The sequence below is a fragment of the Megalopta genalis genome, chromosome 3, assembly GCF_051020955.1.
Source record: "Megalopta genalis isolate 19385.01 chromosome 3, iyMegGena1_principal, whole genome shotgun sequence".
Classification (NCBI taxonomy): Eukaryota; Metazoa; Arthropoda; class Insecta; order Hymenoptera; family Halictidae; genus Megalopta; species Megalopta genalis.
In genome coordinates, this window is record NC_135015.1 from 30,944,245 (window position 1) to 30,969,520 (window position 25,276).

The window sequence follows — 25,276 nt, forward strand, 5'->3', positions numbered from 1 at the left end:
TGTCTGGATTGTTAGCCGCCGAAATTTAACCGGCGACGCAGGAATTCGTGGGTTTTACCGTGCGCTGGCAGGGCCTCGGGCCGCATATCCGGGAGCTCTCGAGGGAAACGGCGGCTCCGACTCGCTTTCGAAATCGCACGTGCTCTCTCTCTGCAAAAAAGGACGACCGGAGACGTTCCGAGAACACTTCGGATTCGTTGTTTCCCGCGGTCGGCTCTCGATCCGCGTACCAGGAAGTTTGATTGCGATAACGCGGCGCCATGGTCCGGTGACGCGTCGCGTCCCGTCGTCTCGCGACCCGTGTCGAAACTTCCCAGAAAAATGTCTCCGCTCGCTTCTCGCTCCATTCGACGATCCTTCGGTTCATTGGCAAGCGCCGTGGCAACCGCGATGACGCGATAAAAAAAGTGTTCGCGGAGTAAACAGAAATTCGATTGTCGTGAAAACCCGTGGTACGATCGTTCGACTGTGAATTTTGGAAAGAACAAGCGAATAAAATACGAAACCGCGTAACTGTAAATTTACAATTACTTGAATATTAATCGAAGAAAGAAAGTCGAATAAAAGTTTCCTGCGACGATTGCAAAGGAGCTATTAATTCGAGGCAAACGCACGATTAATTCCACGTTTGGTCGTTTTATCCGGCTGAAACAATCGATATCGATACCGTTCCGTCGTATTTCTGCTTTAAATTGCTCTCGCTGTCCATAAATTCGCGGCCCAACGATAATTAGACGGCGTGGCGCCATCGAAATTCAGGCATTTGCAGACGAATCGCGGCGAAACGTTCTTTCTTCCCTCCGCTAATAGCGAAGAAGTAAAATGAACGCCTCTCTAATTTCGGTCGGCCGCGGATTCCAGAAGCTTCCGACTGTTAATTATAATGCAAGGGCTAATGGGAGCAACGGCTCGGCTTTTTTGCCGGCTCGATGAAAGGGGTATTATTCGTGCGTACTGAAAAATATATGGAATAATAAAGACGAGACAGGGAGCATTATTATCGAACGCGCCGCAGCGCCGCGGCGGCGGTGTAATTTACGGGGTCGCCGTTGTAATTTCGATGGAAACGCGGCGCCGTTCCGAATAAAATGCCGGAATAAAAATGGCCCCGTTTCCGAAATATTTTATCGGACAGCTTCCTACACCTTCGAGAAATTATCTCCGGACCGTCGCGGTACATTTTTCGGAGCCATTTGTTGCAAATCCGTGCGCGCGATCCTCGCCTCTGGCGAGAAGCGAGAAACGTTGCGATTGTTTGCAACAATCGTTACGTGTTCCGCTTGAATTATACGTATATCTCCATTGTATGCGTGCGATTGGTTATATTAAATTGGTACAATCGAATGATCGAACGACGCGGGAGAAGAGAATTGCGATTCAAATTATTCCGCGTACGCCGAAACATCGTGCGTTTTATTTATCTTTTGATATTATACTTAAAATATCGATGTCATCGAAAATCAATTCGTCGTAGATCGCTTCGCAATTATTATCAGCGATCCCGGCAATTTATTTAAAGGACTGGCAAGCTACATTTATAGTTCTCGCTTAATAGTTATATTATGCCGCGATCCTAAACTTCTCGTAGCATAGAACTCGAACGAATTGAGTTGCATAACGAAACGCGCTAACGATCCAGGGGGAAGCTGTTTAAATAAACGCGGAAAGGTAGCCTAATATATTGCTTTAATATTTTCTGTGTCCAATGGCCGGGTGAACGCAACGCGGATCGAAAATGAATAAAACTCTCCGGATAGGTCGGTCACAAATTGCATCAATCAAATAATACGACTTCCTCATTACATTTCTAATTAACCGAAATCAGTGATTCTTTCCCCTCTCTCTTTCTGTCTTTGAGGCACCACGTGGCACGCGTACGAGTACAAATTCCTTGTCGTAATGATGCACGTGATCTTTTCATCCCGGGAACGATGCACGCTCCGACAGAAACATAATTACGAGTTTCTCGGACGGCATGTAGGAAGACCTGGACGCAATTAGGCGTTGCACAATTGCACCACCGATGATTGGAAAACCAAATTCCCGGCTGACCGCGGACGAGAATGCAAATTTCGAGGCCTGGATAATCTATGTCCGTGCACTGCGCGGTCCACTGTGAACACGCGGGGACGCCAATTCAATTATACGTCATTGGTTACTAGCTATAATAATTATGTATCGATACTCCGGCGGCAACGATACCGTCTACCGTTTTACTGAACGATGCGATTCAACGTGCAGCTGATTTTCGTTTATTCGTAGAGCGTCGCGTCGCGCTGCGGAATAGGTAAATTCGGTGATTTTAATGCGCGGTGAAGATGCTACAGTTGCGTTCGAGGCGTTGTCGTATAGCGCGCTTGGTTGCCGTGTAAATAGGACACCGTAAATTCCTGTGACATTCGTATGGATATACGCTAAAAGAAAGCACACGTTACACCCATGAACTCGCGAATTTCAGCAAACGTCATGTACAGACACTCGAAACCCATGTTCGACGAATCGACACGCGCACAGAGCCGAAAGGCGTGGACCCTCGAACTCGATAAATAGATTCACCCGAGTCATCTGCGGCGTGTCATTAAGCTTGCATGACTTTTTCAATCGGCAGCTTATTCGAATCGCGATTGAATTTCTTTCTTAGAATTTCTTTTGCATCTCCGTATTAATTACTCCGTCCTTTCGTACAGCAAGCATTAAAAATATTGCCATTCCCATAGATGTTGGTAAAAAAAAAACGTATTCCTCGGGTCCGTAAGTGTCTACGCAAGTCTCCATGGACACCGTAGAAGGATGAAATAGCCCTTAACAGCGGATACAAAGCCGACACACGGTAAATTCGTACACAATGTAACAACGCGAGCAACCATTATCCGAGCCAGGGCTGCTGCTAAAAATTCGCCCGGCGGAATTGACTTCTATATATAGTCGTACGAAGGAAGCAAAAGTATTCGCTCTATCGAAAACGGCCATTAAACGTCATGAATTTGCATGAACATCCGCAATCCTTTGATCCGTTAGCTCGATTCGAGCGAGCGAGCGAGCCACGGTGCGCCAGAGAGAACAGTTGGACGATTCCCCGGTAATGGATCACGAAATTCCGAGGCCGATTAAGGATTTTCAGCGAAGGCTCGCGGTGGTCGACGCCATGTTAAGCTCGCCGGAGAAATAATCGCGCGCTTTTTGCGTCAATTTGCCTCGCGAGCAAATGTTACCGCGCCAGTCCCGGTTAATGCACCAATGCTACCGCGAAGCAAAGACATCAAGGATACTTTTTGTTCCTGCTCCTTGCTCTCCGTTGCCCCCTTCTCTCCCCCCGCATACTGCCCCCCTTTCGCCCACCTCGCGCCCCCCTATCGTCCCCCTTTCGTGTCTCTTTCGTGCCCGCGTTTGCAGCACCGTCGTCGTCGTCGTCGTCGTCGTCGTCGCGTTCGCAGCGGCACAGGATCTTGCGACTCGCTCGTTTTAAGAACCAAAGTACTTTAAACATTAAGGGATCTCCTCGAGTTAGCGCGATAAATCAGCCGGAGAGATAATTACCCGTCCCCCCTCGCGACTGAATTTATTCAAAGTATATAAAGCACTCCCGATCGGCTTCGGCCGATCGATACGCGGCGGCGTCGTCGTCTCCTCGCCGGAGAGAAAGGTTCCTCGATCTTCCGAGTGGCCGACGGTGATTTATTTATGTCGAGAAAGGTGAATGGAAACGTTTTTTGTTTTTATCGTAATCATCGAAACAGTCGGTCCCTAGCGAAATCTTCGGTGGAACCGCTCTATTATTTAATGCGCTCTGCTGTTCGTAGATTTCTTTCAAGTAAGTACAGTAAATTCTCCCTAATTCTCCTTCAGCTTTTAAACAAAAATGAACAATTTGGAAAGAGCGGATACGATTATTCGAGAACAGTTTCTTAAAAATTTCATCGGTGAATTCGTTAATATCCAAGAAAACGTGACGTCGTTTGTATCAACTTCTAGACGCTGTCTGTAATTAATTAATTAATTAACGCTCGTACGGCCGTGCAACGAGCTATAAACCAGTCGCTGCGGGGTGATTTGTGTCTGATTTTTATTATCGTTTTACGATCGACGGATATTGTTCTATCAATTCGAGCAATTCGCTTAAATCTTCGGCTCGAAAGAAACGCCTGACAGCGGTCGGAGTGGTCACTCTTAATTTCCCCGAGACCGATGAATTATAACGAGATCCTCGAATCGACGCGATGAATCAGCCGTGTAGATAATCACGCGAGTATATCAGCTGTTATTTGCGCGATAGTTCGTACCGGGCCGTATAACCTTCGCGGTATCCCGTGCGTTATGGTAATAATAAAATAAGCTCTCGCCTGAATTTATTGGCTAATTATACGCTTATCTCCTTCCCGCGTGGCTAGCCCGGCAGAATTTCATCGGGCCCGCGGATTTATCAAAAAAAAGAGAAAAAGGGCCCGCCATCGCCATCGGGCCGGGCCCTTTCGTATATCTTGCGTGCCTCGAGCGGCTAACTTACAATCCGCGCGCGCTTTTCTATGGCGGTTAAGGATCTTATTAACGATCGTTAACCCGTAATCGCAGACGCGCGGTCTCGCAGACTTTAAGCAGTATTCCCAGCGAACGCTGACGCTCGGTTAAATATATATCAGTAGGTAAACGTAAGCGTAGCTCTAATTTGAAATACGCTCGCGCGCGACACATACGATTCTCAGCCTTCTAGATTTCGGTAGAATCGTTGGACCGATGGAATTCGATTTAATTCGAATTCGATTAATTGGAATTCGATTTTAACGCGAGATCTTGTCCGCGGAGGTACGAACGACGCGTGCAAATAATATTCGAGAATCCTCGGGGATCGACTAACGACAACTCCGCTCGAAAGCGAAGCTTAAACCGAGACGGCTCTCCAATGATTTTGGGTATGATATTTTCCAGAAACTTTCACGCTCGAGAATTTTACGTTTAATCTCGTCGAAGCTTGAACCGCGCGTTTCTTATTCGCGGTCCTTCAAAGTTATCGGACTCGATCGTAACTCCGTTTTGCAGTAGCAGCCTGAATCGAGGCAGCTGCCCAGCAATTTTCGATCTCATATTTTCGAGAAACGTGTTCGCTTTCGTGAATCGCTCTTCGACCAAATCGCTGCTCCAGATACGAGCGTATTTTTCAAGATTTCGATCGTTCGCGACACCGCTTTCGAAGGTACTACTGTGATCAAAAAGTAAGGTGAAATTGTCATTTAAAACTCCCGGACATTAGGAAGGCAGGCAATTGTTTTTTTCCTAGGTTGGTAGGACTGTCTATAACAATTGCCAAGCGTCTGTTTGTTAAAAGGTTTAATTATCTCCGAGTTACACGTGTTTTAGTAAACGACCAAAAGTGAATTTTTCGATTTTTACAATGGGTGATTTTGTTGAGCAAAGAACTTGCATCAAATTTTGTTTGCGGAACGAATATTCTTGTGCGGACACGTTGAAAATGTTGCGGAAGGCCTTTGGTGATCAAACTATGGCACAAAAAAACGTTTATAAGTGGTACAACGAGTTCAAAGCGGGCCGAGAACGCGTTGAAGACGAACCGCGCTCTGGACGACCATCAACGTCTACCGACGAGGGCCACGTCCAAAAAATCGAAGATTTGGTGCTTGAAAATCGTCGATTGACAATAAGAGACCTCGCTGATAGTGTTGGAATATCATTTGGCTCAGTCCAAACCATTTTGAAGGATGTTTTGTGTCTCAAACGCGTCAAGTCTCGATTGGTGCCATGTCATACTGCATTGGTTCTTCGCGACTTTTTTGCCAAAAACTCGACTCATATCGTTCCGCAACCACCGTATTCGCCTGATTTGGCTCCGTGCGACTTCTGGTTATTCAGCAAACTTAAAAAGCCAATGCGGGGACGCCGTTTTGACACGATTGAGGAGATAAAAACCGAATCGAAGAAGGTCTTGAAGGCTATACCGGAAAAAGACTATTCCGACTGTTTCGAGGACTGGAAAAAGCGTCGGAAACAGTGCGTTTTATCGGACGGGGATTACTTTGAAGGGGATGAAATTGATTTGGAAGAATAAATAAAGAATTTACATTTTATAAACAAATTCACCTTACTTTTTGATCACAGTAGTATTGTAGCTAACTGTGCTTTTCTAACGAGCACTTCGGAAACCGAATTTATCCGATCGAAGAAGATTTATCAAAGAGGGAAGAGTCGTAGAAGCGCCGCTGCGCTGCGCCGCGGAAAGATGCACACTTCACCGGCGATCGCAGATAATTACAATGCGCGCGGTTGAACTTCACCGAGCTAATACGTTCGCGACGGTTGATTAATAGGCCCGTCGAATTCATTATTTGTTAGAAATAAGTTATCCGCCGGTGTTAATTTGTTAGTTGGCCGGGCACGATTAATCACGGATATCTGCTCCATATTTTAATATGTGTTATCCGGGAGCCAGTTACGCGGAAGCACCGTTAAACCGGGAATACTTGGACGCGTTTGCCGGCGCCGGGCCGCGGCCGGCCTGCCTCGGTCTTTGTTCGAAAAATCGACGTGTGCCCGATCGGTTCCTGCCAGGCTCGCTTTGTCAATCGCTGCCAAGATTAATCGCCGCTATCGACGAAATCGGATTTTATCTCCGGGAACCCGGGCGTCGCGAAAAATCACGCCTATAATCGAAAAAGTTTATCGGCGCGTATTAGCCTCGTTCCCGATAAGACAACAATTATTTATTGCTCCGATAAATCAGATTTTTACGGACGCGTTCACCGACGGATATTTCCTCTTCGACTCACGAGCATGTCCGTCGGAATAGATATTATTTATCGTCGTTCTTTATCGATTCGTCGACGGAGATCGAATGCTGATACTTTACAGCACGGGTGTCAAACTCGCGGCCCGAGACGAACATTTTTGATGTCAAGTATCAGGACGTAAACAATAATTTAACTTTATATATGTGTTTATTACAATGTACTAGTCAGAATAAAAATATTTGTTTCTATGAACATTGATTTTTTTTTGCGGCCCACCTGAAGTTAAGCATTGTTTATTTGGCCCAAGTTAGCTTTTGAGTTAGACACCACTGCTTTATAGGAACTGTTGCTTGACGCGTGGTTCCGTTTGTTGCTTCTAGAACGATTTTAATCAAAAGTGTCGCCCTCGGATCGTTTGTTGCTCGATCGGTTGCTGATCGAACGATTCGAACGCGAAACAAGACGCGAGTTTCGACATTCTTTAATTCGCGAACATTCGATTCGCGGAAATTCCTGCGCGAGACGTTCGTCGAATAATATCGACAACAATTTCAACGAAGCATCGGTTCGTTCGTGCCGGTTGTTTCGCTAATAACTTCGACGAAATCCTCGTCGGATCGCGCATCCCGAAGAGTCGTGCTTGACTCGTAGATAAACGTAGCCACGAGATGATCGATCGTCGCCGAAATTCCGAAACCGCGACGTTATTATCAATCACCCGACGCTATTTTTACGATTTCGCGAAGCTGATCAATGCCGTTAAGAAATGCGGCGGAACCCGCCGCATTACCGTCGAAGCGCGCGTTTCAGAAAAGAAAGATTCGAGGGAAGTTATTACAAACCGAGAAGTCGGTTTCCGCGGTAATATTTTCGTCAGGCGGCTAGCAATGGTAATCAACGGTAATAAATAGCAACATCAATAGTAATATTTCAAGCATGATCGCGGTGTCGGGGCCAACAATAATTCTATTTTATCGTTTATTGGCGCCAAGCAAAACAAAGCACGAACGATCGATGGTCACGCGAGGAGGGAAGAGGATTATTAGTTGGTGCAGCAAGATGGTGGCGCGTCCAGGCGACGCGACAGGAGAGCCGGAGAATTGCGAGTGGTGTACGCTGTGTACGGTTCTACGGTTCTACACCGACACCGAGCAGAGACGGTAACACCAACACCGAGACCGAGACCGAGACCGAGACCGAGCCGGAAATTTAGCCCGAGCTCGCATTCGTACAATGGCGAAGCCGGGTAACCTCCCGGACTGAATTATGTAAATCCATTTTATTCGCGTTTTCACCGGCTATGACACTCGCGCCGGAGGTTTCACTTGGAAAGTCAAACGATTTCCATCGGGAACGATCATCGGCCGTTCGAACGAACGGCGAGAATCTAATATCACAATTTAGAAATTGGGACCATAATGCTCCACTTACGTGCGCGGTGGTGAAATAACGACGGAAACGGCCGGCCGGGTAATTTCTGCGGTTGTTTAACTGCACCGTGGACCGCCCGGCCGCGATAACCGGCCGGCCGAGCTTATTTTCAATGTTTAGCTCCTTATTTATCGGCGTTCGCGGCAGATTACGCGCCGCGCCGGGGAAACAGTCGGACATAACGGACGATTTATGGGGGACGAAACTGGCCGCACACCTCCCACGGATCGCGATTAGAAAAACGCATTAGGTAATTTGGTCTCGCCGCGCGATTCCCCGGATCGCTTCTCCCGCGAAGAACGCGTTCTCGCGGGAAAACGGCGAGTCTGACTTTTCCGTTTCCGTTTCGCGTCCGCTTTCGTGCTTGCTCGACCGCTGAATAGATTCCACGGAACGACGAGGGGATATTCGGAGAATCTCGCGCGAGACGGAGAATTAAATGCGAAACAGACATTTCTTACTCGCCGGACGCTTTCGACGGTTCCGAGATACTTGCAACGTTGCCACCGACGCGAGTCCGTCCAAATATCGACTAATAAATAAATTCGTCGTTGAGATAAAGAATGTTAAAAGCGCGGCCCGTAAAAGGCGATGAAACATAATACGTTTCAACTTTTCTCTTCTGGAAATTTCTGGGAGATCGCGCGAATTACAGCGCGCCCGTGGGGACCTTTTGCGCAAGCATTCGCGTCGAAATGAATTTTACGGGGCATAACAATGATGTCCGTTCGGCTCTCGACGGTATCCAGCGTTTCGCCATTACAGATTTTATGATCGATCGCGGCAGCTGAATTCCGTGTTCGCCGTGGCGGCGCGGCGGATCTTTCGAGGATCGGCGAGGATCCGCGCGGATCGGCGAGGATCGGCGCGAGTGCACGCATGCCGCATGCCGCACGGCTCGCCGCGTTCCCGGGGCTTGCAAAACGCCGCGCTGTGCAAATATCGGTGCCGGGGGACCGATAAAATTTAATATCTCAAGTTTCGTTTGCCCTTCGCGAAACGGCCGCCGAGGAATGCCTGGAATCTCGTAAAACCGAGCGGGACACTCCGAATTCGTATTCCCCGCGAAATTTCTCGACCTCGTAATTGCGGCTCGTAAAAAGAAAAGACGCGTTTCAGTGCTCGCCAGAAGCCGGAAGTCTCGCGAATCGGTCTCGAGAATCCGCGAGACACCGTCGCGAACCATCGATCGATCGCCGCGGACCGGGGGAGGCGCCAAAGTTGGCCGCGAACGTATTCGATCGAGGATCGAACGATCGACGAAATTCGTCGATGGATTATTTCGATCGGCGATTTTACGATGATCGATTTCTTTAATCGCGAGCATCGATCGAACACGAGTCGAGCGAAAAAATGTTAATCCTCCTCCGGGGAGGATCGATCGACGCAAGGATCATCGAAAGTCTCGGGCGGATGCCTCCGCCATTTTTACTCGGCCCCCGACGAGCCTCTCTCGCGCAAAGCCGTGGTGGACGGTAAAGCCCGATGAAAATTAATCCCGCGGCTTTTCGCTATTCAGCGGTTCGTCGTACTATTTATAGTACATTATTTAACGTTTAATAACCGTCGGCATGCGCCGCGGACGGAGGCGCCATTAGATAACCATCTGTGTCAACCGATAGAAAATGGCCTGGCCCACGGTAATATACTCGTAGCGGCTAGATATTAATAGCGCCGAGATATTTATGCTAATACAAATTTCCGTCGAGACCGACTGACTCGCGGAAATTAAAACCAGCCGGCAGTCCGTTTTTCTTCGGCCCGGAGTTTTATACGGTCTACGGGCCCGAGGAAAAATCTCGTTTAAGGCTTACCGATCGGCCGACTCCATAATCGAGTCCATAAAATCTGCACTGGTCCAATCAATTTCAACTCATTCCCGTGGGTTTCGATGTCCTTTTACAGTCCGGCAGCAGTCCTGCGGCTCGACTCGGCTCGGACAAAATCGACGCGGCTTCTTTCGATTTTGTTTCTCGGGATTCGTAAAATCGTCGCTGGAAAAATCAATTAATGATACCGTTAACGATCGCGATGCTCGTGTTTCTTTTTTTTATCGGATAAAAACGCAGACCCGGAAATTCGATGAATTATCATGCATCGCGTACGATTTCTTCGCAGCGATCTCCGCGATTCGACGGATAATCAACGCTGAGACGCTCGAGAAAAATGCTCGATAAACGTGCTTATCCTTTCGTTTTTGGAATCGCTCCGACGAGAAATATCGAATTTATGATTCTCTCTCGAACGCGAGACCGGGACAACGAAATTCGATCGAACCGAAAGCACTCGAATAACTTCTAGGAAACGCGTCTCGAGGAGAGAAGTTGGAATCGCGAGGACCAGCGCCGGCCGACAAAACCGACGGATCGCCTCATTAAAAGGTTCAATCAAGCCACGTCTGAAAAAGCCCATTTCTCCCGGCAGAAAACAACCACTGGAGGCCCGTAACCCCCGATCCCAAAGAAACCACCGGTGCGTGGATCCCGCTCAAGGATCAAACGATCAAATAAATCACCATCAAACCGCCTGGCACTCGATTTGTTCAATCGTACTCCTCGTTGCTGAAAAAATCAGCATCGAAAGTCCGCCTTTCTCTGCGTTGCGCGCGGCGCATGTTTCATTACCGCATTAATTGGATGCTACTTTTTTTCCCCCCGCCCGGCCCGAGCGTCGGGTGGGTGCGCTCTCGCGCCCATTGCCGCGTTCGCCATTAATAACGGAAGACGGAACACCGTGTGCCGCGGAATCGATAATAAGTTGCCGCGCTTACGTCGATTTTCGCGGCGAAATCGTTCCGACGTCGGCGACGGGCGACGGGCGACGGGCGACGGCGACGGCGACGGCCGTGCCTCTCGAGGGAGAGTCGAAAGGTCGCCGGAACCTGGTTGCCATCGATCTCGTCTGGATCGATGAATAGAATGATTAACGTCCACCGGAGGAATTTTCCGGAGTCTTCCACCTACGCGCCGGCCTCGGTGTGCAAGCGCTGCAATTGCCCACGGATAATTATTAATTAGCGATAGGTTAGTGGGGGTCCGACAGGTTCAACGGCGAGCGGAGGAGTTGCTTGATAGCAGATCGCGATAAACCCTGATCCGCATGGGAAACTCGATTTTTTTCGCGCGACCGCCGAGCAATCATTCTTAATTACTCCGGCGATATGTTTGTCGAAGAATCTCAGTGGGAAAATGACCAGCAGGATTTATACTTCTGCGCGCAGGCTGTTGATCCCAGAGCTTCGAGACCGTTTAGAATTGCAAATGTCTGGCATTTTCGATGCTATTGAAAATGGGTAATTTGTATGTTTCACGGCCTTGTCCGTTTTTTAGGTAAGACGGCCTTTGCGGCCCATCCGCAGGGCACGTGAGCGCTAAACGCGCGTCGACTCGAGTCGAGCAAATTTTGACTCGGAAGTCCGTTACACGGATTGGTTATTTATGACCACTAAGCATTTTCCGACCCACAGTTTGCGGGTCTTCCGCGGTTTTTTAGTTAGTCGTTTATGAGCAGCTTACGAGTACACTCGTTGTCTCTAAGCTCGTACGAGCAAGCCTGTAGATTAGATCTTGTGTTTCCGTGTGTTCAATAAATATACTTTTACCTAAAACTCTGCCTTTAATTATTTGCAAGCAAATAATCAACAAGAATTTATTATACTTACGCGAGCGAACAAAGTTTAGCCGATCGACGGGGTAACGCGCTCCGTCCGAAATGAAAATTCGAGTATGGTAATCGCACGAGATACAGTAATGTCTCTCTAATCGACGCTCGAATTGTCCAGAAAAATGGACTGTTCAGGAAGAGGAGATACGATTATTCGAGTCTTGCGGTTTATTTTTATAGTTACGAATTGTTAACATAATCAATTATAGAAACGAGACGCGAGGCTCGAATAATCGTATCTCCTCTTCCCAAAATTGTCCATTTTTGTGCGCAATCTGAGCGTCGGTTAGGGAGACATTAACTGTACGCGCGAATAAAACTTCGTCGAATAAATCAGGCAACTATGTAACCCGGGATCTCGTCTCGAGGCGCGAAGTCTCCGCACTTTCACTCAAGTTTTCGCCTTTTCGAGGACGTTTTAACACCGGGAAGCGAGTAAAGCGGTGCCGACGTCATCTTTCTCATTAACTCTTCCGACGTTATAAATTTAAACGCGCGCCGGGATCCCCGAGCTCGGGTCTCGTCGCGCGAAAAACACGCGAGACGAAGAACCGGCGAATCGTTTTTCCGTCGAACGACGCCGAGAGTCGGTCGGCGGCTTATCGTTCTCGATCGAACGAAACGAACCTGCGCGATTCTATCGCGTTTTCGTTGCTGCTCGCTAAGTAAATGATCAACGAGTCGAGTCCCCGGACGCGGCAGAGGCAGAGATCCACAGCTCCCAGATTACGCGGTGAAGATCGAAGAATTATTATACCGGTTGAACAACACAGTCGACGTTGCGTCTCAGTCTCGTTGCCGGTGTATTATCGAATAAATCGGCGAACAAGCGATAAACGCGACAGAGGCAAGCAACGATCCTCGGGTTCCCATCGAATGAAAAACACGAGACACGCGAAGAAGGAATTACGCGCGGCGGCGCTATAAAACGCGGCTGGCACTTCCAGGTTCGCGAAAAAGTCCGGCTGGAGGTCGTCCGAAAAGGGTACCGGTCGCCTCGATAAATTTCTCGGCGCCACCGTAAGAATCCCGGAGCAAGGCTGACCGGGCACTAAGGCGCCAGGAAAAAGGCGCGGAGCCGCGAGGCGGAGGATCCTTTCTTTCTTTTCCCTCAAGGACCGACGGGGCCGACGCGGTTCGGCGCGAACGAGGAACCAAGGAGATCGTCGCGATTTTATGGCTCCGCCGCCTCGCTTCGCGACAATTAAACGCGATTGTACGGCTCGCCCGGACAAAGATTCTCGCCGACATCCGGCAAACAAAGAGACATCTTGCCCAGCATTTTGCATCGCGCACGAGAAAGAGAGAGAGAGGGAGCCCTCATTTGTTCCTCGCCGGCGCTTCGCGCCGCGCCGAGCCGAGCCGAGCCGAACCGCGCGTCCTTTCGAGACTCGGCCTATTCTCCTCGCTGGTCTGGTTTTATTTATAGTAATCCTACGTCGCTGCGCCCCGCTTTACGGTTGTCCTTAAACGATCGAATTTATGCGTCCTGCTGGAATTCAGGATGCCGAGGGAGATGCCCCCATTCGCGTTTCTATCGCCGGCCGGACTGCGTTTTCCGTGTCGCTTAAGATGACAAACGCGCGTTCGAAAGTTACAGGTCTCGTTCGTTGGTTTAGCTGTTGTTAAAGTCCCGTTGCGCCGATCTTATTAATCGTTTTGTCCGGGCCTGCTCGCGGAAGGTTCTCCGGACTGTTTTACACGCCGTTGCGACGCCGTGCGCACCGAACGACGATGCCCGGACGGTTTACGGTTGCTCCGCGGAAACGTGAAATTGAAATTTCTTTCGGATAATTAATACGCGAGCGAAATTGGGGGGGACCGGTAATTGAAAAGGAACGATCTCGTTCCGAGCACCGAAATTATCACTCGAAGCGAAACCGAGGCGAGCCGGGTACCGGGCGCAAACTGTTTGCGCCGAGTGTGTTCGTGTAATTTTTCTGGACGAGCTCCGCGGCCGAAAATAATTAATTAAGATGCCAGCGCGGTTAAGGGAATAGCGCGAGCGAAAGGCGGAGATGGATTCGTGGCCGGTTACCTTCAGGAATCCGCTTCGTTCGTTCTCGTTCGATTACTTCCGTATTTCGTGTCCCGTCCCGCGGCCGCGCGCCGGCCTTTCTCTCTCTCTCTCTCTCCTCTCCTCTCCTCTCTCCCACGAACGGGTACGCGTATGATGTATCAACGAATGAAATCACTTTAGCTTTCAGTTGAAATTGATGCGCCTCGTGTTCCGCGTTACGGCGCGACCCGGCGCGGCACGGCGATCCGTCGCCGGTGACGTCGCCTCACGGGCTTAACTTGATCGTTTTAATTAAGGGGTCGCCGGCCGAGGGCGAGCATCCGACGAGCTTCTCGTTCGACCGGCGAGAAAGAATGAAATTGAAATTGATTTACATAGTTCGTTCGCACGTCCCTCGCGCGACGAGGGAAAACTCGAGATTGAGACATTAGACGCCGTTCCGCTCCGCGCCGCGCCGGTGCTTTCGGCCGCCCTTGCCTCCGGATTTCAGACCCGATTCGTCTCCCTGGTAATTTCCTTTTCGGAGATACCGCGAGCTTAGAAAGTTGACCGTCCTGTCGGCAAGGATTTTTCCAAGCTTTGTCCGTCCAAATCGTCTGTATCGCATTTGCTCGTATTTGAAAGGAGAAGATTGTCGACGGCCGCTCAAAATTCTGTTGTACTAAGATGCGGCATCGCGTGACGCGATAAATAAATGCTAATTTATATTTCAGGAAGCGTAATTGAAAGACGCGGCGGTGCGGAAAGTCGCGAGATAAAAGAAAGGTAACCGTCCGTCGCGTTTTTAGCGAGCGATTCGCGGCGGATTTCGAACAACCCTCGAAGCCGGTGGTCCGATTCTGGAAGCCCGGACCCTTCTTTTTCCCCCGAGCGAACTCGCGGGGCTTCGTTACTCGGGTCCGGGGCTTTTACTCGCGTGGCATGAGTCACGAGTCACGAGTCACGAGCGATATTGCCCGCTCGGCGAGCGTCGCCCATCGGCCGTCGCCCGTCGCCCGTCGCCCGTCGCCCGACGACCCTCGCCCGGCAATGAGCATTCGGTAGCGCACGAGCGCGTGCTCGATCCCGGTGTCCCACTGGTCCCACTGGTCCCGCCGGTCCCGCCGGTCCCCATCAGCGCCGATAATTCACGGCCGAACCTTTGTGCGCTGCTGCACGGCCCACACCGCGCCGGCCAGCTACGGCCGTATGCAAATCCTTTCTGGGTCATATACAAACGCGGTGAAACCAGAGATTTGACACTCCTATCATTCATTTTCAACCGGCACCGATAATCAAATATATTTCACGCCTCCCGGAACCCCTCCTCCTCGGCGATGATGGAAACTCCCGCGCCTTTTTCTTCCTCGGGCTCTCGCGAACCTTAAGGGCGCCCTTAGACGACACGCTGTCGTTGGTATTTCGAGGTTCTCAACGTCGCTTCTCGACAAATATTCGGAACAAATACGTTGGAAAGATTGAAAAACATTTTTCGGAGATTTCGGAGAGGATCTGTTAAACGTGGACGCTGTTCGCGTCTTCTAAATCGAAACGAGAATCTGCCCGCACATCATCGATATTTAACCCTTTAGGCATGACGCGCCACTATAGCGACTTCCGCGGATGTCATCTCTCTGGACGACGCGTCACTGTAGTGGCTTGCTCTAGTAGCTCACACGCTCATCGTTTGAACCAAATAATCGTCTTCGTATGCATTGTTTCACACTTCTTTTATCTTCGCATCGATTTACAACAGTCTGCAGGGTGTCCCAAAAATGTCTCGCAATCCGGAAATGACGGGTTCCTCGGATCATTTGAAGCATCTTCGTCCTTTACAAAAATGTTCTCCGAGGCACCGTTAACGAGTTATTAACGAAAAACAGGGACCAGTAAGAATCGAGTACGGCTGACGCGAGGCGGCCCAGCCAACCAGCGCGCGAAGCCCAGTTCCGCTCATTGGCTCGATCGCCTCGCGCCAGCCGAGCTCGCCTCTCATTGGTCACTGTTTTTCGTTAATAACTCGTTAACGGTGCCTCGGAGAACATTTTTGTAAAGGAAAAAGTTGCTTCAAATGGCCTGAGGAACCCGCCACTTTCGGATTGCGAGACATTTTTGGGACTCCCTGTATATACAGTATCAGACTCTGCCGTCCAGAGAAATAGCTTCGCGCAGAATTCAGCCGTACCTAAAAGGTTAAACATCGAAGAATAATTTGTATTTCGCATAAAGATCCGCGGGTCAAGCGATAATACTCGCAATCCGGTAGACGGATCGACGAAACGTTTTCATCCTCGATCGTTCGGCAGCATTTTGAAGAAAGCAGAGAATAGAGAGCGGAGAGCCGTGCAGAAATGCACCTGATAGATGCACAGCACCTGCAACAGCCCGATATACATAGGGAACAGTGCCTAGTTTCTATCGGGCACACACGGTTCGCCATCTGAAATAACCGGGCTCCTCGTGTATTCGACTTTCACATAATCGCTTTTATCGTCAATCGATCCTCCGGTTGCGTTCGATTGCGCAATTTGTCAGTCGTAACGCTCCTTCGTCTCTCTTACTCTCTTCCGCGATCTCTCTCCGGCTCTCTTTCCGTCTCTCCTCTAGACGCGATGTTCCGCGAGCGAATCGTTCGATCCGGCGATCCGCGAGATTACCTCTAAAGAGCGATCGAAATTTCCGCGCGGCCAATTTATTCTTTCGACGGTAAATCACAGCCGGCGACCCGTGCGTGCCCCGAGCCACACCGACGCACACCATCGGGAACAGTTTATGGGTCATGTACAAATGCAGTGAAAGCAGAGATTTGACAGTCGCATCATTTTTTCGCGGCCCTTCGAGGAGGGGGGCCAGGCCGTGATTTATTTGCTTCCATTGGACGTCGGTGAATTAATGTCATCCGTCGACAAAAAACGAACCGGAGTTTAAACGACAGTTTTTTCTCTTGATACGAGATTCTTTGTGCAGTTTATACGTTTTATATCGCCGCGGCCGCTTTACAATGTTAAGACCCCGCGGCGAGTATCATTGCTATTTCTGGACCAGGTGAAGCAGGGTTATAAATTCGGGAAGAAAGCGCTTTGGAATCGCTAGCGACGCGTCGCGTCGTCAATTTTTTCGACAATGCGTCATCCGATTTACCGTTTTCGCTCGTTGTTTAATCCTGTACGCGATTATCGGCCGATTGGAAATCGACTGCAGATAGTTCTTCTCGCTGTTGCGCAACGCGTCCGTCGCGCACGGATGCGACGCTAATTTATGACCGGTTCTCAAAATCCTGCGACAACGGGCAACGCTTCGCGATGCTCGCGATTAGATCGCGGATTTTTATGCGACGATAAAAATTGTTCGCATCGATTGCGAGAAACGGAAACCAAATAAAAAGTCGTAAACGAATAAAATCCACGGTCCACTCGTGATTCAACCCGCGAGTGCTCTTCGACGAGAGAAACGTAAATGCCAGAAAAATGTGTTCCACCCGCCCTTAACGAATGTACGAAATCAAAGACAACGGAACAAATCGCCTAAAATCATTACCACGACACGGACCGTCTCGACAACGAACACGGTATCGCATTTTACCGCACGCCTGCTCCCCGAAGCTGCTAAAAAGCCCTATTAAAATAATTCGGTCCAGCTACATAAACATTCGCGGAACCGAAGAACCGCAATTTTACCAACCGCTAATATACGTCGCGGAGCTGCCACCTTTCGGAGAAGGTCCCTCGGAAGCCCGTTTAAAACGCCACCGAGGGGAAAAAGCAATCAAAAACCGCAGAGTCCCGGGGTCCATCGCAAAGCGGAACAAACGAACGCAGTCCGACTATTTGTAGAACAGCCGGCATAAATCGTCCCTTTCCATTAGCAAGCCCCTATGAAAGGGCCGCGGACGACGCGACATCTTTCTCCGGCGTTGCACCGGGCGTCGTTTCGAGCCTCGGGATTCAAGGAACCCTGAAAATACTGGAGAAAAAGTACGAGACAGCTCGCTAGGGTCGTTCCTTTTGTCCGTAGCCTCCGAGACGTTGCGTTGCGTCGAGTCGCGTCGGATCGCGTCGCGTCGGATCGCATTGCATCGGATCGCATCGCCTCGGATCGAATCGCGTCGAATAGCATTACGTCGGATCGCATCGCGTCGAATAGCATTACGTCGGATCGCATCGCGTCGAATAGCATTGCGTCGGATCGCGTCGCGTCGGGATAGCATTGCGTCGGATCGCGTCGCGTCGAATCGCGCCGCTTCAGATCGCCTCGCGTCGGATCGCGTCGCGTCGGATAACATTGCGTCGGATCGCGTCGCGTCGGATCGCCTCGCATCGGATCGCGTCGCGTCGGATAACATTGCATCGGATCGCATCGCCTCGGATCGCCTCGCGTCGGATCGCGTCGCGTCGGATCGCGCCGCTTCGGATCGCCTCGCGTCGGATCGCGTCGCTTCGGATAACATTGCGTCGGATCGCGCCGCTTCGGATCGCCTCGCGTTGGATCGCGTCGCGTCGGGATAGCATTGCGTCGGATCGCGTCGCGTCGGATAACATTGCGTCGGATCGCGTCGCGTCGGATCGCGTCGCGTCGGATAACATTGCGTCGGATCGCGTCGCGTCGGATCGCGTCGCGTCGGATCGCGCCGCTTCGGATCGCCTCGCGTCGGATCGCGTCGCTTCGGATAACATTGCGTCGGATCGCGCCGCTTCGGATCGCCTCGCGTTGGATCGCGTCGCGTCGGGATAGCATTGCGTCGGATCGCGTCGCGTCGGATAACATTGCGTCGGATCGCGTCGCGTCGGATCGCGTCGCGTCGGATAACATTGCGTCGGATCGCGTCGCGTCGGATCGCGTCGCGTCGGATCGCCTCGCGTCGGATCGCGTCGCGTCGGATCGCATCGCCTCGGATCGCGTCGCGTCGGACCGCCTCGCGTCGCGTCGGATCGCGTTGCTCGTCGGCCAGAGGCGCTTCCGAGGGACATTAACAGGACCCCGGTCGTCGTCGTAACTCACGCCTAAGCCTCCCATTCGTGCCCCACCCCGGCGAATTATTTATCACCATTAATGTCCCGCGAGCCGGACAGGGAAAGCAGAGGTTTGACACTTATGAAGCCACTTTTTCTCGGGCCCGCGCGCCGCAACGATATTTCAGGGACCGGGCACGCGTCCCGCGAGACCGCACGGGGTACCGGGGCACCGGGGGCCGCATCCGGACCCCCTTTCGCGGCCACTTTAATTTCCGAGGTCTTAAGAGGCTCCCTAACGATCGTTAAGAGGGACATTAAGACGCTGCTCGAGCACTGGCACCGGCTGTTCGTTAGACGGACCCCCCTTGTTCAAGACCGTAAGACACTCCCCGGTTTGTCGGGGCGGGAGGGGGCAAGCAGCAGCAGGGAGATTTCACTCTGCTGCTCGTTTATTAAGCCGCGCATGTGTACCTGGAATCCGGCTTTCTGCAATAATAATGCGGCACACGTGGCGTGGCTTATGTCGCGCCGCTGCACGAGCTTACGAAGGTCGACTTTCACGCGGAATTAGCGATCGGCTGAACGCGAGATCGCGGGAGGATCTGGTCGAGATACGGGCTCTGTTCGACGAGCGATCGATCGATTCTAACAATTTTACGGATTAACGCGTCAAGTGCCGAATAGCGGCACTGTTGCGCACGGCACAAAATTAAAGCGCCGGAATTCGGGAGGAGACGACACGCGATTTATTTGATTTGGACTCCACAGTCCTTTGGTTTACAAGCTTTTGGAGCACGGCTCCGTTTGGCGTATGCAGTGTAGCACGGCTACGACAGAAGTATAAAAACTGAAGCACGGCTTCGTATCGGCGCAAGGGGCGCTAAATCAAACTTGACTGTTCGCTATATCGATATCTTGGAGAGTTTTTCGTTATCACATTTGCGGCAGTATATATAGACACCTGGCCGATGCTCAAGGTGACGCATCGTCAGGTGTCGAAGGCCGGTCATTGCCTCCTAAGGCAAAAACGCTGCATGTATACATTAGGCCGAGGCGAGCGTTAGACGGTCGGGCCAACGCACGTCGATCGTGTTATTGTCTTGCCGCCTCGCCGTTTATTCGACAAAAACGGCGAGACGGCGTACATCGAAAGTCGAGCGTGCGTTGACCCGCGGTCCGCGATTCGGCCGGAACAGGCACCAAACGTTCGTTCGGATCGACACAGAATTTGGTCTACGATGAAAATTTGATTGCGATACACTATCGGAGAGTATTTACTTATTAGAAACAATTAACGTTCAATAAAATTTCCATTGTAACGCGAATCATTCGTACAGATTTATTCGCGAAATCATCGAGTCGGTTGATAAGAGATCTTTCGACGAATAAATACGCGAATCGCTCCACGATCGAGGAGGACAATTTTCTGTTCGCGAATGCAAACTTTTGGCAGACGGTGTACCCAACTATGACGTCCAGTCCTTCCACGTCGTGGTCGCAGAATGGATCACAATCGGGTTCCGTTGTGCGAAAGGCAAAAGAACAGGAGAACAGCGTCGATGAGAACGATAGCCGCTGCTGCAGCCTCGCGCAGCTCCTCGAATTAGAAGATGCGCGATCAGCGGGCAGGATGCATCGCCTATTCTAATGCATTACAAAGAGAGAGAGAGAGAGAGAGAGAGAGAGAGAGGCGGTGATCCTTTTTGTTCTCGGGGCACTACCGAGAACCGAGAAGCAATACGTCTTCCGTAATTTATAATTTCCCGCGGACAGATACGGGGGCCCGTCGCGGCCGTCGTAATTAAATCTCGCCTTCCAGGGCAATCCCGGGCTTCTCGGCGTGCCTCGTTCGTAGGAAACGGTCCCTATCATCTCCAGGTACGCTCCTAATTTCGTTCCGCGAACGTGATCCATTCCAGCGAATCTGCATACCGCGATGGAACGCGAATATCGTTCGCAGAAAGCTGCTAGCTGCCCTTCGCTTTGTTCGCGTCTTTCGCAGAAGAAGATTGCGAAGGATAGGGGGGGCGCGAGCTATCAAAATGTTTGGAGTTATCTCGTCTTGTTTGCTCGCTTTGTGCTAGAAATTACACGCTGCTGTGCTGTTGGACCGTTCTCGGACTTCGTTGCCGTGGTCTTTGTCTCTTTAACGAATCTCCTGCGTATTCTTATACGATCGCGAATAGCTCGAACGCGCGCAAGATCGTTCTCCGACGTTGAACGATAATTTACGAACGTTCGATCGCGCGCCGATATTAAATTTAGATTCTTGCAGTCCACGAAATCTACGGCGTGAATCGCTTAATTTCCATTTCGCCGCTTTTACGAACCGCTCGCGATGAAATGTTCACCGAACCCCGATGAAAATAGTATCGAACCGTGCAACGGTTTCGCGCCGGGAAACTTCGGCCAACCCGATCCGAATTAATATTGATGAATCCTTTCCCCGAGGAGAAACGTCCGACGGCGAAAAACCGCGTCGGGAACAAGGACGGCGTATCGTTTTGCAAACAGAGGCCGCCCCGCGGTCGGCCAACTATTGTTGCTCGATCGGAAATAATGGAGAAACACGGACCGTGAATAGAATGGGACGGACCCCTAACGATCCGCCACCCGTGAAATCATTCCTCTTCCCTCCCTTTTTCTTTTCGCGCTTCTCCGATCCGTTTATTTTGCTTCCTCTCACAATGTTGCGAATCGAACAACAGACGCGGCCGATCGCTAGACTAATATTTGTTCGGCAGAACGTAAACCACCGTTAAGTGGCGTAAATCACGACGACCGCGGCCGAAATTCGCAAATAGCCGCGCCGCCGGAACGGTCTGCTCGGCCCGTTATACCGCGGATCGAATAGAGTCGACCGGAAATCGATAGTTTTCCCGTAAATTGGCCACTTCTGGCCGGCGTTTATTGCTCCGGCAATAACGTTCTCGAAGATTCGACTGGCCGGGACCTTGTCCAGACATTCGCGCGCCCAACGAAGATCCGTTTCAGCGTTTAACCCATTGACTGCCAACTACGAGATATCTCGTAGTAAGCGTCTGCACCGAAACTGCCAGCTACGAGATGTCTCGCAGTGGGTGCTGCAAGTTTAGATTTGGCTACAAATGGCTATTCGAGTTAGGAACTATTAGAAAGGATGAATGCAAAATGTATATAGCGTAGAGAACACATTGATTATCGATAAAAAAATACTGTAAATGCCATCGCAAAATTATATCGGTAACTTAGTATTATTACATTTCGTATAACTTCGTGTTTTCTTTCAAATCAAACCGTGGCACCCAGGGCAAGACGCGCTAAATTTGCGTGCCAGTCAATGGGTTAACGCGCTCGTTGTCTCGCGAGCGACTTTCTCGTTTGTTTCGGAAACATTGACATCCTTTTGCTATGATAAAATATGCGTTTATCGACGAGATTAATTTTATTAAAAAAAACCGAGCGCACGGTGCTACGGATAGCTTCTCGATACGGTAAATTCTCCTCGAGATACGATTATTCGGGCCTCGCGACTCATTTTCGCAGTCGTCGATTGCCGACGATTGTGAAAACGAGTGCAAAAATTGTGCAGCTTTGTTCGCGAGCCGAAGGAAAATTCGCGAGGATTTACCGTATAATTGTGTCGAGTATCCGAAAGACGCGGCGGGCAAAGTATCTGAAACGGGAATCATAGAGACACGGTTGAACAGAAATGGAACAGAGACACGGAGGAAAGTTACGACGGCGCGGATTTCAATAGAATGTTCGGTTGCGTGCTGAATATCCAGGAAACGAAGACGAGAGCTTTCCATCGTTCACGGCCGAGCGAGCTCTCGATCGAGCGCGACATTGCACCGTGGATCCGCAGCCTCTCAAATCCGAGATTAACGACTTCATCTCCCGCGAGACTTTTCGGTGCCGAGAGATTCGATCGGATTCGCGAACAAAGGGCTCCGTCGACGGTGAAATCCCTTTCGAGATCAACCTCGGAAAAATATCGACTCGAGAGAGAGAGAGAAAAGGTCGACCTCGGTCCATTCTACGTTATCCGAACATTAAATTAATCCCGACTATTTTATGTTGTCCGAAGATTAAATTCTTTCGATTCGTTTTTTTTTTGGAATTTCGCCGAGCGCGCGATTTCGAGGGCGCGGAAGATTATTAAAAACGCGGAAGAGATTCGGCGTCCGCGGTTCCTCGGCCGAATTTATGGCCCCCCGGGGAGCTGCTCCCGAATAATACGCCTAAACTGCACGATAAAACGAAACAGCGGGCTCGCATAAAAGAGCAGTAAAGCCGAGCGCGGTCCGTGTACGCGCGTATAAAATATTTTACAACCAATTCCGACAATTACTACTTATCCCGTTCGCGAAGGTGGCTATAATACACGCGCGTTACTTTTAATATACTGTTAAAGAGTTAATCGATACTCCACTTTCCGAGTCGGAGCCCCGGCCGATTCATAAATATTAATCGGGACAAGGTTGATCCGCGCGCCGCGCCGCTCCGCTCCGCTCCGTGCCGAGCCGCGCCGAGCCGAGCCGCGTCGAAACCGGTAGCCGATGGGATTCGCAACAGGACACGCATCCTCGTTGATCAATCGACGTGCCACAGACGGTTCCTCCTTTTCAACGGCGAATTCGGCAACACCCCCGGGCCCGCTGTCACGTGTCCGTTGCCCAGCCGTTCTCCTTTTTCGCGATCCGTACACGTCTGGGGGTCAAGCCGGGACGCATATAACGGGGAACCATACTCGCTCGCATCGTTTGACCCCCGGGCACCACGCCGCGTAAACGAACGGATACTCGTACTCGTAATCGTATTCGCGTATACAGGGTGTCCGTCTCTCGATCGTTCGTCGAGAATCGATATCTTAACCCTTTGCGATCTTGTCTCGTTCGAATCATCCTGCTCGAAAATGTTTCCTTCGTTTCATCTCAGAATTGCATATATCACACAGGATGTCCCATAATTGCGTTAACACCTGGAAACGAGTGATTCCTGAGGTTGTTTCAAGTAACTTTTTCCTCAGCGAAAATGCGATCCGCGGCTTCGTTTACGAGTTATTAGCGAAAAACGATGACCAATGGGAGGCGAGATCGGCTGACTCGTAGCGGCAGAGCCAATCAGCGGAACTGGGCTCGTCGGATCGTCCGCCTCGCGCCGATCGAGCTCGCCTCTCATTGGTCACCGTTTTTCGTTGATAACTCGTAAACGGAGCCGCGGATTGCATTTTCGCTAAGGAAAAAGTTGCTTCGAACGACCTCAGGAACCTCCCATTGACACCCTGAACAATTCCGTGACGATTAAAAAATTCCGTGACATGTTCGCATACGCGATTTTACCATCTATTCCGAACAGTTGAGAGATACGAAAGCTACGCTCACGTATCATAGCGATCGTGACCGTTGTTCACGAATACGATGTTCGATTCCATCCGGTGGAATCATCCCCTAAGAGGCCGCGCGCAGCCGAACACCCTGTAGATCCGATCGGAGAAGCGGAAACCAACACTCGCGTGGCCAAAATCGTCGTCTTTCGCGGCCGAAGTGACGCGAACCTGCAATTTAAACCGCATATTCCGTGCGGGCCGTTATAATTGACCACGACCACCGACCCGTTCCTCAATGCGCGGGGCGTTAAAGATGTCGACGGGAGTCGGGACTCGGTGTATCGCTGACTTCTCCATTATTCGATTCACGACCGCGCGTTCGTAGAAAAACATTGGAACATTCGAATTCGGAGTTTACAGACTCGGCGTAACTTCGCGTGCTTTTAGGCAGAAATTATAATCGTTTCGATCCATTCTCGCGACGTTTCTTACATCTCGTGTTTCCTTAGTTTCTGGACATCTTTGATGCGATGCGAAGATGCCGAGTTAACCGAACGCTTTTTTTTAGCGAAACACGTGCCGAGGAGAATTCGCAAAATTGTAGAACGATCGTTGGAATCGATAAGGAAACGAATTACAGTGAATTCTTCCTAATCGACGCTCGACTTTTTACACAAAAATCGACAATTTGGGAAGAGGAGCCTTACGAGCCTTCGTTTAGCCTAATTTAGCCTTCGTTTTTACAGTCGCCTATTGTCAGCGACTCGATATTCTCGGATCTGCCGGTTTCAAAATCCGACCTCCGAGCGCTTCTTCGAAGAAATCACCGTGAATCTTGTCTCCGGTCCCGTGGAACACGTTCTCCCGATTTCGGGAGATTCTCTTCGAATTCGACGGCGCTTCGGCGAGTCAGCGAACGCGCGAACCGAACGAAAGACGGCAGGCGCGCTTCCTTTCGCGAGCGTCGCAGGATCGACGCGCGGCACAAAGGATCGCCGGTTCCAGGTCATTTCGATGGTATCCGGCGATAGGTTTAATCCGAAACCGAGGTTCTCACGTTTCCCGCGATACCGTTCCCGGTTCCTCGGGGGCCCCCGATTCCTTCTGGTTTCGTTGAATAATGGAAACGCCTGGTTACCCTGGCCTGGCCTGGCCTGGGTAACCAGGCGTGTGGCTTTCTAAT